This window comes from Amblyomma maculatum, chromosome 5 (assembly GCF_055883805.1).
Source record: "Amblyomma maculatum isolate TAMU_Amacu chromosome 5, ASM5588380v1, whole genome shotgun sequence".
Lineage (NCBI taxonomy): Eukaryota > Metazoa > Arthropoda > Arachnida > Ixodida > Ixodidae > Amblyomma > Amblyomma maculatum.
In genome coordinates this window covers 85,595,944-85,608,568 of record NC_139348.1, presented here as the reverse complement: position 1 = coordinate 85,608,568, position 12,625 = coordinate 85,595,944, and the positions used below count along the sequence as shown (strand labels likewise).

Here is a 12,625-nt window from a genome sequence, read left to right as displayed (position 1 = left end):
TTCGGAGAAGGAAATCCACTTACCGGAACCAGCATATCAAATCTTTGCTGAAGAATAGAAATGTACATCCTCGCCGTTCCCAAGCTCTTCCCGCCAACAAGCGACCACGCCCAACGAAACAATGCCGGACCAGTCAGTGCATCAGACCATCAGTGCAGTGATGTGTTCGATTGGATGCCGATATCTGAGGGGCGTGCCCTGGAACTTGTTGGTCAGCATCTTCAGAGAGGGGCTGGACTTAGGGGGTTTTAAGGACATTGCAGAGCACGGAAAGAGGCTCTGAGCCCTGGGTAAACGGCTCATCCAGACGCTTCTCGCTATGAACTCTTAACGCTTGCCATTTTGCTGATGTACCCTTCTTTTTCATGTAAATAATCATGTAAATAAGTTTTCTCAAAGTGCCATTAAACCTGCTTGTATATATTTTACCAAACTTCGAAGATTCAATCCTTCATGAACCCGGAGTATCTGCACGCTACCAAGTGAAGGCCGGGTCGACTTAGCCCTAGCGTCACGACAACTGGTGACCAGCGTTGGGATCTGAATCTACAAGCCACAACATCTGGTGATTGGAGGTGGATCTGAAGCTACAAGCCACAACATCTTGTAATCGGAGATGGCATCCCAAGCAACAAGCAGGAGCAGCAATCGGCCAACAAGAGAGCAGCTCGGAACATCAATCGCATGTGTGGGTGAGTGCATGGCTTTTCTTGTGATGTGGACCAGGTTCTAGAACAGGGTTAGATTTTAGAACTGGTAAAAAGAGTGTGAAAACGCCTTTAGGTTTGGTAGTTTGCACAGTTGTTTTGGAAGTAGCCGACACTCGGAGCGATCATGGACCTACAAAAGCTGCAGAAACCGGAACTGTTGCAATTGTGTGAGGAATTGGGAATTGATACAAGTGGTTTGGCACGAAAAACCTTGATTATGAAGGCAATCACTGATTTGGGAACCGATGATGAGGAGCTCAGTGACGCATGGAACCTCATCGGACAAAAAAAAGGAGGAGCAGCTCAGACAGCAGAAAGAGCGGTAAAAAGAGGAAAAGAGGCGTGAGCGAGAACTTGAGAGGGAAAAAGAGGAAAAGGGGCGTGAACTTTTGAGGGAAAAAGAGGAAAAGAAGCGTGAAATTGAAAGAGAAGCAAAAAGGCTGGAGCTAGAAATTAAGCTCCGGAAATTAGAACTAGAATTGAGCAAGAGGTCGGGCAATTGTCCCCAGCTAGCGGTACCTCTTCTCAACAAGGAGGCAGATTTCAAGATGTCAAAGTACATGCAGCCATATGTGATATCAGGGGATATCGGTCTGTATCTGGCTAACTTTGAGCGAACCTGCGAAAAACTGTCCTTCCAGCGAGACACCTGGTCTCAGAGATTATTGACGGTTCTGCCCTGCGAGGCAGCGGATGTTGTCGCGCGGCTAAGCAAGGAGGACGCGGACAACTACGAGAAGGTCAAAGCTTGCCTTCTGAGAAAGTATAGGCTTAGCGCCGAGGCGTTCAGACAACGTTTTCGGAACGCTACTAAGTCCAGGGACGAGAGTTACCCTGAATTCCTGAACAATTTAACAGTCAATTTGGGCGAGTGGCTAAAGAGCACATATTCATACAGTGATAGGGACGCTGTAGTCGACCGAATTCTTTTGGAGCAGGTTTATAACTGCCTCCCAGAAAAAGAAAGAAATTGGTTACAGGACCGAGGCGAAATTAAGTCGGCAACTGAAGCTGCCGAACTCATTGAGGAGTATGCTTTGCGCCGACAATTCAGCAACCCAGCAGTGAATAGGCCCCGCAATCCCAAGTTGAGTGTGAATAACCGTCAGAAAAGGCACTTTGCTAGATTTGCAAACGAAGAAACGAAGGCTTCTTCAGGCAAAGGCCCTAGAAAGGACGGCAGTGGGAAAAATGGGGAAGTGGCCAACGCGCAGAAAACAAAGAACAAGCTTGGGGCTAGGAAGCCGCTCACATGTTTTAGGTGGTATGAGCAGGGTCACATTGCCGTCAACTGTCGGAAAGAAAAGATTGCTTTCTCGTATGTCAGTGACTGCGCTGAAAATATGCAGCTTTTGGAACCCTACCTGCATGACCTAGTAGTCAACGGGAAGCCTTGCAAGGTATTGCGCGATTCGGCCGCAACGATGGTTGTTGTTCATCCGGCGTATATGTCGTCTTCCGACTATACAGGGCAGTGTGCATGGATCCGCCAGGTAGTGGAGGAACAGAGTGTGTGCTTGCCAATCGCGAACGTGATCATCGAGGGCCCTTTCGGCGAGTAACCGAGGCTGCGTTTCAGGAAAGCTTCCTAAGTGCTATCCGTATTTGTTTTCCAACAAATCGGACATGCTACTGCGAAAGAGGGGCATCCTTTTCGGAGACACAGTTGTGCAAGCCTTAACACGTTCAAAGGCGCGAGAACTAGCTACACTGCTCATTCCAGAAATATCCACAGCGGAGGAAACGGCAGTTAAAACAGTGGTCGATGCGGAAGATAGCGGGTAAGAAAACTTTGAGAGCGAGGCATCTGAGATAAGTCAACTTGAAAGTGAGCTTGATGACACGCGGAATGAGGACGTTCTTGAGAGTAACCTCTTGCCGCCAGTGTCTAGTAATCTCACGAGACTTTTAAGTGGAACCCGAGAAGACTTAGCTATGGAGCAAGCCAATGATCCCAAGATACAGGAGATAAGGGAGCGCCACCGCGCCACTAAGACAGCAAAGAATATTTCTTTCGAGATGAGAAAGGGAGTACTGTATCGCTTATTCAAGGATAAGCGCGGAGTAGAGCGGGACCAATTAGTCGTTCCCCAAAAGTACCGCGAAGACTTACTGCGACTTTCCCATGGCAGCTCGTGCTCATGTCACCTTGGAATAAGGAAAACAAAGCAGAGACTGTTGCAAGAATACTATTGGCCTGGATGTTTTAAGGACACGGAAAATTTTGTACGGTCATGCGACACGTGCCAGCGGGTTGGAAAGGCGCAAGATAAGTGGAAAGCTCCGATGGTGTTAGTACCAATCATTACCAAGCCGTTTCACCGGTTAGTACTTAGTACTTGTTAGTACTATGTACTTGTTAGTACTTGTTTTGTACTTAACTCAAAACAAGATATTTTATACGTCCACCGTCTTTCTCTGGAACCACCATCTAGTGCATACGCCACTGAGCTTGTAGCGTTTAATTCTGCCGTTGAATATGCTATTAATCAGCCTCCCTCTATGCCTATTCATTTCTACACTGACTCAATATCTCTTCTTTCTGCCCTATCTTGAATTACTTCGTTTATTTCAAAAATAATTGCTATTAAGAAAGATCTTTGTCGCTTGTCTTCTTTGGCTTCATTTTTTCTGTTTCATATCCGGGGCCACTCTGGTATTTATGGAAATGAATTAGCAGATTTGGCTGCCGGATGTGCCGGCCAGTACGGCCAGGTACATGCGTCTACTCTGTCGCGACGCTGCGTACGTTCACGTTTACATCATTCATCACTTAATTTATGGAGCATTTATTGGCGAGAAAATAATAGAGGCACAGAATTATTCAATTGGACCCCAGATACTCTCAGTATTCCTATCATTTGTCCACCACGAAAACCTCTCATAGCTTTAATTACTGGGCATGGTAGATTCCCTTTATATTTTAAAAAAATTGGCCTATCATTATCTTCTCTTTGTTCATGTGGGCTATTATGTGAAGACGTCCATCACTATTTCCAAGATTGCTCCATTACAGCTCCTTTTATTTCTCGTTTAAAGACACTGTGTTCGTCAGAAATTACACCGCGTAATTACCCCTCTCTTCTCAGAAATCCCGCTGCTTGTGCAGTTCTGATCCAAATGGTGCATCAAATAAGCAACACTATTCCCAATTATACACGCTGATTTTCTACCTCTCCCCCTCACCCACTCCCCCCCCCCTTTTTTTTTTCTCTGAGGTTTTTTGAACATTCTTCGCTATCTTAGGAATACTCTGTTCATGTTAATAGTTTTGTTTGTAATTTGCAACACACCCTCAATTTTGTTCTTCTATTTATAGTTTGAATAATTAAGAACTCTTTTGTTGGAAAATGCGGTTTATGTATATACAATTGGTGTTTGTTCTAAGGTTGTTTGTCTTCTGTTATTTTCATCTATATCCATCCTTCGGTTCCTAGCAGAATGTGTTCTGCAACTTCTCTGTTTGCTTCGTCTGGCAAGCTGTCTGGACATTATCCACGACGTGGCTGGCATATTTGCCGCAGCCTATTTTCTGCTTCTGTTGTTCAGCAGCACCAGCGGAGACCCGTTGATCCTGTGCTTGAGCCCGACTGTGGGAGGGGCGAGGGTCTCGCCGGAGGGTCCACGCTCTGCTCAGGGGAGGGCTCCGTGCTCCTTTGTTGAGCATGAGTGCTTTGGGCATGCCCGCTATGCTCGCCTTTAGGTGCAACACTATGGCGTGGAGCTTTCAGCCATTTATGCCGAACGGCTATGCTCTTATGAGGCACTGTGTTCACTTGCCTGAGCAATACATGAATATGTTGTGGAGGTCTGAGTCACTCCCGCCTGACGGATTTGCCTTATTACGGCAGAGTCATACCGGCACCACGCACCTTTGTTCACTAAGGCTTGAGCCCAAGAGATCGACAAAGGCTCTTAATGGGCATGCCCTTTACAGCACATCTGCTGTCTTCCTCTTTCTTATGCAGCACTGGACTATTTTCTGATATCAGCTGTATTGCATAACATTTTTCTTCTGTCTTTTTCTTTTCTGTTTTCTTTTCCTTTTAAATCTGTCACTTAGTATTGACTAATATATTTACTAATTACTTTTCTTTTCTCTGTTCACCTCTTTGTGGCCAATCTTTATGTATACATTTATCCGCATTTTCCATTTTCATGTTACCTTAATTATTTTCCATAGACCCGTATATTATATTTTCAGATTTCAGAATTCAGTTTTTTTTTCCTGTGTTTACGTAATGTACAGCTTTCTCCCAACCGATTCGGACAGAATTTTATTCTATAATTTCATAGTAATGGACGTCTTCTCAAGCTGTCAAGGATTTTATGCGTGATGTTTTGTGTTTCTTTGTGCCTCCATTAGTTTCGTATTCGCGACGTTTTTCAATACTATTTTTTCTCATTTCATTGCAGACTTTGGTAACCGCTTTATATACATATATTTATTTTTTCTAGGCGGAAGTGTGTTTCGCATATTCACTTTAAAGTTATATTTTTTTGCGAATTGGCTAATCCTTAATGCACAATTTTTTATATTTCTATTCTCTCTTCTTTTGCAGTTTCTGGCTACCCACGGACATTTTCTTCTCTGCTTCCTTCTTTCCTGGACTTCATTATCTTTTTGTGCTTTTCTTTCGCTTTTTCTTTCTTTCTTTATCCTTAATGTACATTTTTTACATTTTTATGTACATGTTTTTTGTTTTTTTTTTTTTGTCATCTAAATTATTATTTTTTTATTTTGGGCGTTTAGCTCCTTTTCTTTTATTTTATATTAGATTAAGCCTGGCAAAGCTTTGCTGGTCCGGGCTCCCTCTCTCTTTCTTTTACATTTTTTTTAATCACATTCTGAGAGGAATAATAAAAGGTAAAAAAAAGGTTAGTAATAGATGTAGTTGGGCCACTTCCTGTGACAGAGTCAGGGTACCGTTATATCCTCACTATGTTATGCCCAGCCACAAAGTTTCCAGAAGCTGTTCCGCTGCGCGAGGTGACGTCCGAAAGTGTAGTGGATTCGCTGCTGTCAGTGTTTGCACGAGTTGGATTCCTTTCCGAGGTCCAAAGTGATCAGGGTAGCGTTTTCACAAGTGTCCTCACCACCTCATTTCTCGAGCGATGCGGCATTAAGGTAGTGCATAGCTCGATCCACCATCCGCAGAGCAACAGCGTAGAAAGATGGCATTCTATTCTCAAACGAGTCCTGAGGGGACTGTGCTATGAAAACAAGCGCGAATGGGATACCTGCCTGCCTGCAGCACTTTTCGCTTTGCGGTCAGTGCCGCACGAATCCACTGAATTTAGCCCAGCTGAGTTGGTGTATGGAAGGTCACTGCGCTCACCTTTGCGAATGGTGCGCGAAGCCTGGGAGGGGCGCGGAGAAGACCCAACAGTAGTAGAATTCATTCTGAACCTCTTGAATCGCTTACATAACACTAAGGAACTCGTTGAGGCCAGCATGAAGTCAGGCCAGGTTCGTTCCAAAGTGTACTATGATAAGTCAGCCCGTCAAAGGACGTTTCGTATCGGGGACAAGGTGATGTTGCTGAGAGGTTCAAGGCAGAATAAGCTCGAAGTACAGTGGGAAGGACCTGCTGAAGTCGTTGCAAAGCTTTCTAACATTAACTATGCTGTGAAAATCTCCGGTAGGCGTAAAGAAGTGCGCATTTATCATTGCAATCTTATGAAGCCTTATGTGCAGAGGGAAGCCGTGGTAAATCTAACGTTAAACCTTCCCGAGGAGATGGGGGACAACTTGATTTGCCTCAGCGGAAAAGGAAGCAACGCTCAGGAGCTTCTCAAAAAATCGGAGCAGAGAGGAGAACTAAAGAAATCCCAGCTGTCTGATCTGGGCGAGATAATAACAGAGTTTGAGGCCTGCTTCGTGGACAGGCCAGGCAGGACTGATTTGACTGAGCACGATATTGAGCTGACTTCAGACGTGCCAGTGCGATCAAGGTGCTACCGATTCTCTCCAAGGCAAAGAGAAATTCTGGATAGGGATGTAACTCGCATGCTGGAACTGGGAGTAATAAAACCCTCGGAAAGCGATTATGCTTCGCCTATGATCTTACACTCTAAAAAAAAAGGTGTGATCTTAGTCTTTTTGGGGGGTAAACTGCTTGTCGCTGAGCTAACGCCTTTTTGGGGTAAGGTTACGCTGTGTCTTGGAAGACTAAGTATTTACACCATTGCATGTAGTGTAACATTACGCTTCTGGTAGCATAAACTTGCACCTTCACAAGCAGTGTAACTGTATTCTACCTAGGCATAACGTTGTACCTTTCATAAAGGCCTATGTTTTAGTCTGTCGATGGCATAAGCATACCCTTGCATCAAAGGTGCAAGTTCGCACCTTGACAACATAAACTTATCCTGTATGTACAGGTGCAAAGTTACCATTTTAGAGTATAAATTTATATTACGACAAAGAGCGCAAAGTTTTGCACCTTTATGGTGCAAGCTTATACCACCAGGAGAAGGATAACGTTGCCCTCCAAGCAGTTTAAAGTAATGCCATATTACATAGGGTATCTAAGCATCATCTTGTGGTATATATATGCTATCCACACAAGAGTACTATTACCAATCTGCATCGTAAACTTGGTCACTGGAAGCAGGAATAAAGCTAACCAATACATTTCAAGATTTTCTGGAAGGAAAGATTATGTTGAAACATTGCAATATCTTTGTGTCGTCTGGAGTGTGACAGTGAGCAATGTTTCAGGTGAGGTAGGCTGTGTCATGTTGTGTTCAAGCCGTAAGTTATGTTGCAGAGTGAACAAAAAGAATTTACAGAACAATCTGTTAAGATAACATACCATGGTGTTTATTTCACCTCATTATACACCGAAGTTGCAGCAAGGGACTGGATAATCTTCTCCGCACAGTCAGGGCAGGGATGTACCACGTATTTGACCTGCATAGAAAAGAGAACTTGTAATCGGTTACTCACGAAGAAAGTCTCACAAAACATGCTTATGGAGTAATTAATTCACATATAAAAATAACACTGCACAAAGGGCAAGTAAAAAGGAAGACAGATGGAAATAGTGCACCAGTACAGGCTTCCAAGTGTTTATATAATGAGAATTGTGAACTCACACAATATATAGATCAATGAAAATTCTCCAAATCTGAGCTTTACCTGTGCCACTAACACACACATAGACAACTAGCACATTGCAATCTCAGAAAAAAGTTGACAATATGCTCAATAAGACACAATATACAATGAGACATATTCTTGTTAGGAGCAGGGTCAAGCCATAGGCATCAATCACTGATGTTGGACTACCCAGAGGGTCATTTAAAGAAATATGAATGAAAACATATTGATAAAATAGAAGCTAGCCTAATAAAGGCAAAAGATGTGATTTAAAAAACCCCTCCCTCTACTCGTTCATATGTGCAGTTCTCCTTTTTTTTATCATTAGCTTTTTATGTTAAACTTTGTTTTATCACCTTCACTTTCACCTTTGTTGTTTGCTGGTTTCCACTCCAACACCCAAACATTATAGTTTGCTTTCACACCTGACCATACCAGTGGTCTTGTTTCTAGTCACTATGGTCTCACCCTCCTAGAAAACACTGTCTCTGGTCCTTCATGACATTATCTTATGTTGCCTATAGTGTTAATGTTTTCCTGAGACTACACTGTCTTTAGTCATCTGATCATCCATCACAAGTGACAACTGCAAATCTCTTCTTCTTTTTTTTTTGGGGGGGGGGAGGGATGGGGGAGGTTCTTTTGTTCTTGCATTCGTTGTCATTTCTCATGAATATAACGAATGAAGCTTGTTCCTGCAGAGCTTGCTCCTGCAGGGGTATGTCTAAGGCCATTCTATTGTTTCTGCCTTTAATGCAGTTTACATTCCTGGAAAAAGGCATGGATATACCACAGAGGCTATGCCTTATAAAATGCGGGATACCACTTCTGAAAGATGGAACATTTCATGCTAAAAGAGCAATGACAGCAAGCCACATCCAAAGCACCTTCTGCACATGTGCATTACTGCAGTGATGTCACAGATGCAGAATTATGTAAAGCATGGCAATAAAATGCAACTTTTACATAAGTTCATTGCTAGTTTCACACCACACATCAGCTTATGCCGATGCCAAAAACTTCTCGAGACTGCCGTTTCACTTCAAAACTACATTATCTTGCTCAGGAGGCAAAAAACAATACACTTCAATACCCCTATAATTCCTTGAACAAACCACAAAGCTTGAGATTCTATGTATTGCTGCTTCATGTAATGCTCGCAGCACATGCAGCAGGAATAAAACTTCTCATAAACTGCAATTTGCCAGAACTGTCAACTGCTTATCTCTTTAGATGCCTAACTAATGAAATTGTAAATGCTGACCAATATTATACAAGAATGATTATTAAAAAGTGTTTACAACAAATTTCTTGAAGATTATGTTCTTTACCTTTACAGATTGCAAATCATAAACTATGAAGAGACACCCGTGCAGTCTCTGCCGGTGGGTTGTGCAGCAATGTGGACTTTGGGTACCCGGTACAGCTTCAGGATTAGACTTAATTATCTATTCTTTTTGTTTATAAGAGGCAATATGAAAACTGCAAAATTGAAGGCTATTAATGGGTGAGCCTAGGCCTAAAACCCTCCTAATCATCTATGTGGTCTAACATAATGAGCATCAAAAATATTCCTTTAAAAGCTAAAAAAAGGTGTTGCTGACATTTTTTATTCAGATAATATAGACATATTTTGTGTTTTTGGTGATGCAGAAGAAGCTAACATGATTCTGGCAACAATACCAAGTGCAGCAACATTTTTTACATGCAATGTGGGAAAGCAAGACAATAGCTTTCAAATATGCCTTTCCTTGTTCAATATTCTGAACTACATTGCTCTTTCAGAAAAGCCTCACCTATAATATTGGGGACCCTCATTTTTGGTATATAATACTGTCCCCTAAAATTAAAATGCGAAAGTTAAGTCAATTTTGGTTGATTAGCCATTCAACCATTATCCTCTACCACAGACATGTCCACTGTGCTGCACAATCCAGTTCTAATTGTACTGCAAATTTCATTTCATTCATTCTCCCTTTATAGGCCCATGGACATGACATAAGGGGTGGGGGCATATATATATATATATATATATATATATATTTGTTAAATGGTAGTGGTGGAACACAAGGAAAATACGCTGAGTACAAATGGCACAAAACAATATAAAGAACACAAAAGAAACAATAAAGCTGAAAGTGCTAAAATACCGTCCATTACATATCACCTGCAGTACTTCATTTTTAGTTTCATTCTATTGTGGACATACCTAGCAACATAAGAGCATGTGAGTTGTTCAGAATTACACCCATCAGAGAACATAACCTTACTGCTGAGAACCAAGTGCAAACAATTTAAATATTAGGTTTTGAAGAAAAAAAGAAAAGAGGCATACATTAACAGCTCACTCAATAAAAAGAAGTCAACATGTTCAGATCGATTACATACTGAAAAAATTCCTCCCTTGCTAACTTGCTCAATAGCACTGAATGGTTCCAAAATCAATGTAATGCCAGGGCTATTGCTCCTCAGCATAGAAAAATATGCTCTTTGATAGACATAAAGCAACAATGAACAGACCACAATGCCACAGCTATGTCGAAAAATACATACCACACAAATCTTGCCGTAAGTAGTCGTCCAGCGCTGAAGAAAGCAGGTTGATCTTTAGAAGCAGGAGTAACAGCACTTCTACACCGTATTCCTCCTACTGGCAGGTACGCTGCATCAAAGGTATCATTCATAACATTAGCATGATACTCGTAACTAGTACATACATAACTATAGTACAAAAAGTAATGGCACCACACATGCCAAAACAATGACTCAAATATTTTGACAATGAGCTTAAAAGCTACAACTCCTGTTCCTAGATATATCTGTAACAATATCTGCCACCTCTTTACAGTCGAAATAACGGCTTAAATAAACTAGAATAGCAGATTTATGACAAACTGCTAGCACAATGACAATACACATTAACTTCAATGCGGGAATGTCTCAGTACCAGTGAATTGTAGTAATGAGTATAACACAATGTCTGACAACAGAAACTACAGAAGGAAAAGAATGTGTTGTTATTGGTCAGGCATAGCCTCCTTTCTATGGGTCAGGAGGCTGAAAAGTTCAGAATGGAAATAGCTGAGTAGAAACTATAGCAAATCCCCAAATGAAAAATATTAGTGATATAAAAATTTTCCTTAGCTCGCTAACGAAAATTAGCACATTTAATCAAAATAGCTGTTTGGGCCAGTTGGTTCATACTTACACCCTAAAAGACCAGCGAAAAAAAAAGAAAAAAAAAAAGAAAACAGGTACAAAGGAACATAAAACATATTTCAGTGCCCGTCCTGTCATTTTTTGTTCCTTTGTCCCCGTAATTATTTTTTTTTGCGCTGGTCTTTTTGTGTACCGATTACAAGAAGAAAGTCAGTCTTAAAGCAGAGAAGGGGTGACACATGGTTTGCTTCAATGCTGAAGACATCTGATCACCAGCTAACCCAGATTTTTTACTTGTTAAGTGATTTGATCGAGTCCAATATTTATTATCAGTTCTTAACATAAGTGATCAGCAAGTTAAATAACACTATTTACTCGCACACGCCCTCAAACACAATGAAACTCAATTGATAGGTCACTGTCTGGGCGTGCACCATATTGCACGGCATGAGCGAAAATGGCAACACGCAAGGAGACACACACATGGCACGCGACATAAATATTCTCCGACGAGAATCCCAAGCAGTATACATTGAGGCAGATGTCAGTGATCAGCAATATGTGCCACAAAAGTGCGCGTGTCAATTTAAACGCCCCTTTCTGGACGGAAACAATGCTTTGGACTTACCAGCACGGATAGCAGAGACCAGTTTCAAATTCTTTGAAGAAACGACAGTCTACGTTCTTGCGCAGACGAGACGAAGGACTTGAGCCTGCAGCGAAAAAAAAGCGTGAGAAATGTCTTTCCTGCACATTGCGTCACTGCGACAGTATACATGTACACGAATCGGCTCGGTCCCACCTCTGGTCTCGACGCCATCAGCTCAAAACTGCGGGGTTAAATCGGCGTTCTGAAAGCGTGACTTTAGGATATCAAGCGCGCTGCCTTCGAACGTACAGGTTGCTGGCAAAAGAACCGTAAACTTAACCCATCACCCTGCATGCTCTCCCGCATTTATGGCAACGTTCCCGTAAAGCAGCAACAACAGACGATAAAAATCGATTGTAGGCAGCGAGCAAAAATAATTCGGCATGCAAACACGTCAATGCGTATCACCGGGACTGCATTAGCGCTCGTCGACACATACTTTCGACCGCGGGATATGCTTGTGAGCGTCGTAGACGACTAAAAATGCACCATTAACATCCCGCAAAAAGGTCGTGACCATCTGAAAATTTTGGGATGCGCCGCTCCTCCAGTCTGAACTGAGGAAATAGTATGCTCAGGTTGGGATCCAAGACGTCGTGCTCAGAGGCCGTTTCACAGACAAACAAGCAGCGTCGCGGACGTAAGCAATAACAAAACATGTTCAGGCCAAGTTAAATAGCACAGAAAAACACGTAAAACGAAATGTAAAACGTCACTTACATGCGCGGCTGAAATTTGGCGCCAAGGATCCGTTGGAACACCACCACCGCGACGACCAGCCATCCGCCGTTTCATTCCGAAGTTCACTTTCACGAAGTCGTTTCATAGTGAGGCATCGATGAGCGCACTCGATGAAATAATCGCTGAGAGCAACCGAACTTTTCTAAAACACAGATGAGTACCAACGACAAAGCACGAACGCTTACTCGTGCGGCAATCGCCGTCGTCGTCTTCTCGGACTCGCAGAGTCGCAGGGAACGCAGGCAGGCTCAAGCAACTACG

General features: G+C 42.5%; 1 long non-coding RNA gene across 1 annotated transcript; it reads right to left on the bottom strand.

Moving 5' to 3' along the window:
• Window positions 1-7,514: 7,514 nt before the first annotated feature.
• LOC146188626 (uncharacterized) lies at window positions 7,515-12,422 on the bottom strand. The gene is made up of 4 exons (XR_014707247.1): window positions 12,344-12,422; window positions 11,603-11,687; window positions 10,369-10,477; window positions 7,515-7,626 (listed from the first exon to the last, which is right to left on the bottom strand). It is a non-coding gene; the product is annotated as an uncharacterized LOC146188626 (long non-coding RNA).
• Window positions 12,423-12,625: the final 203 nt, after the last annotated feature.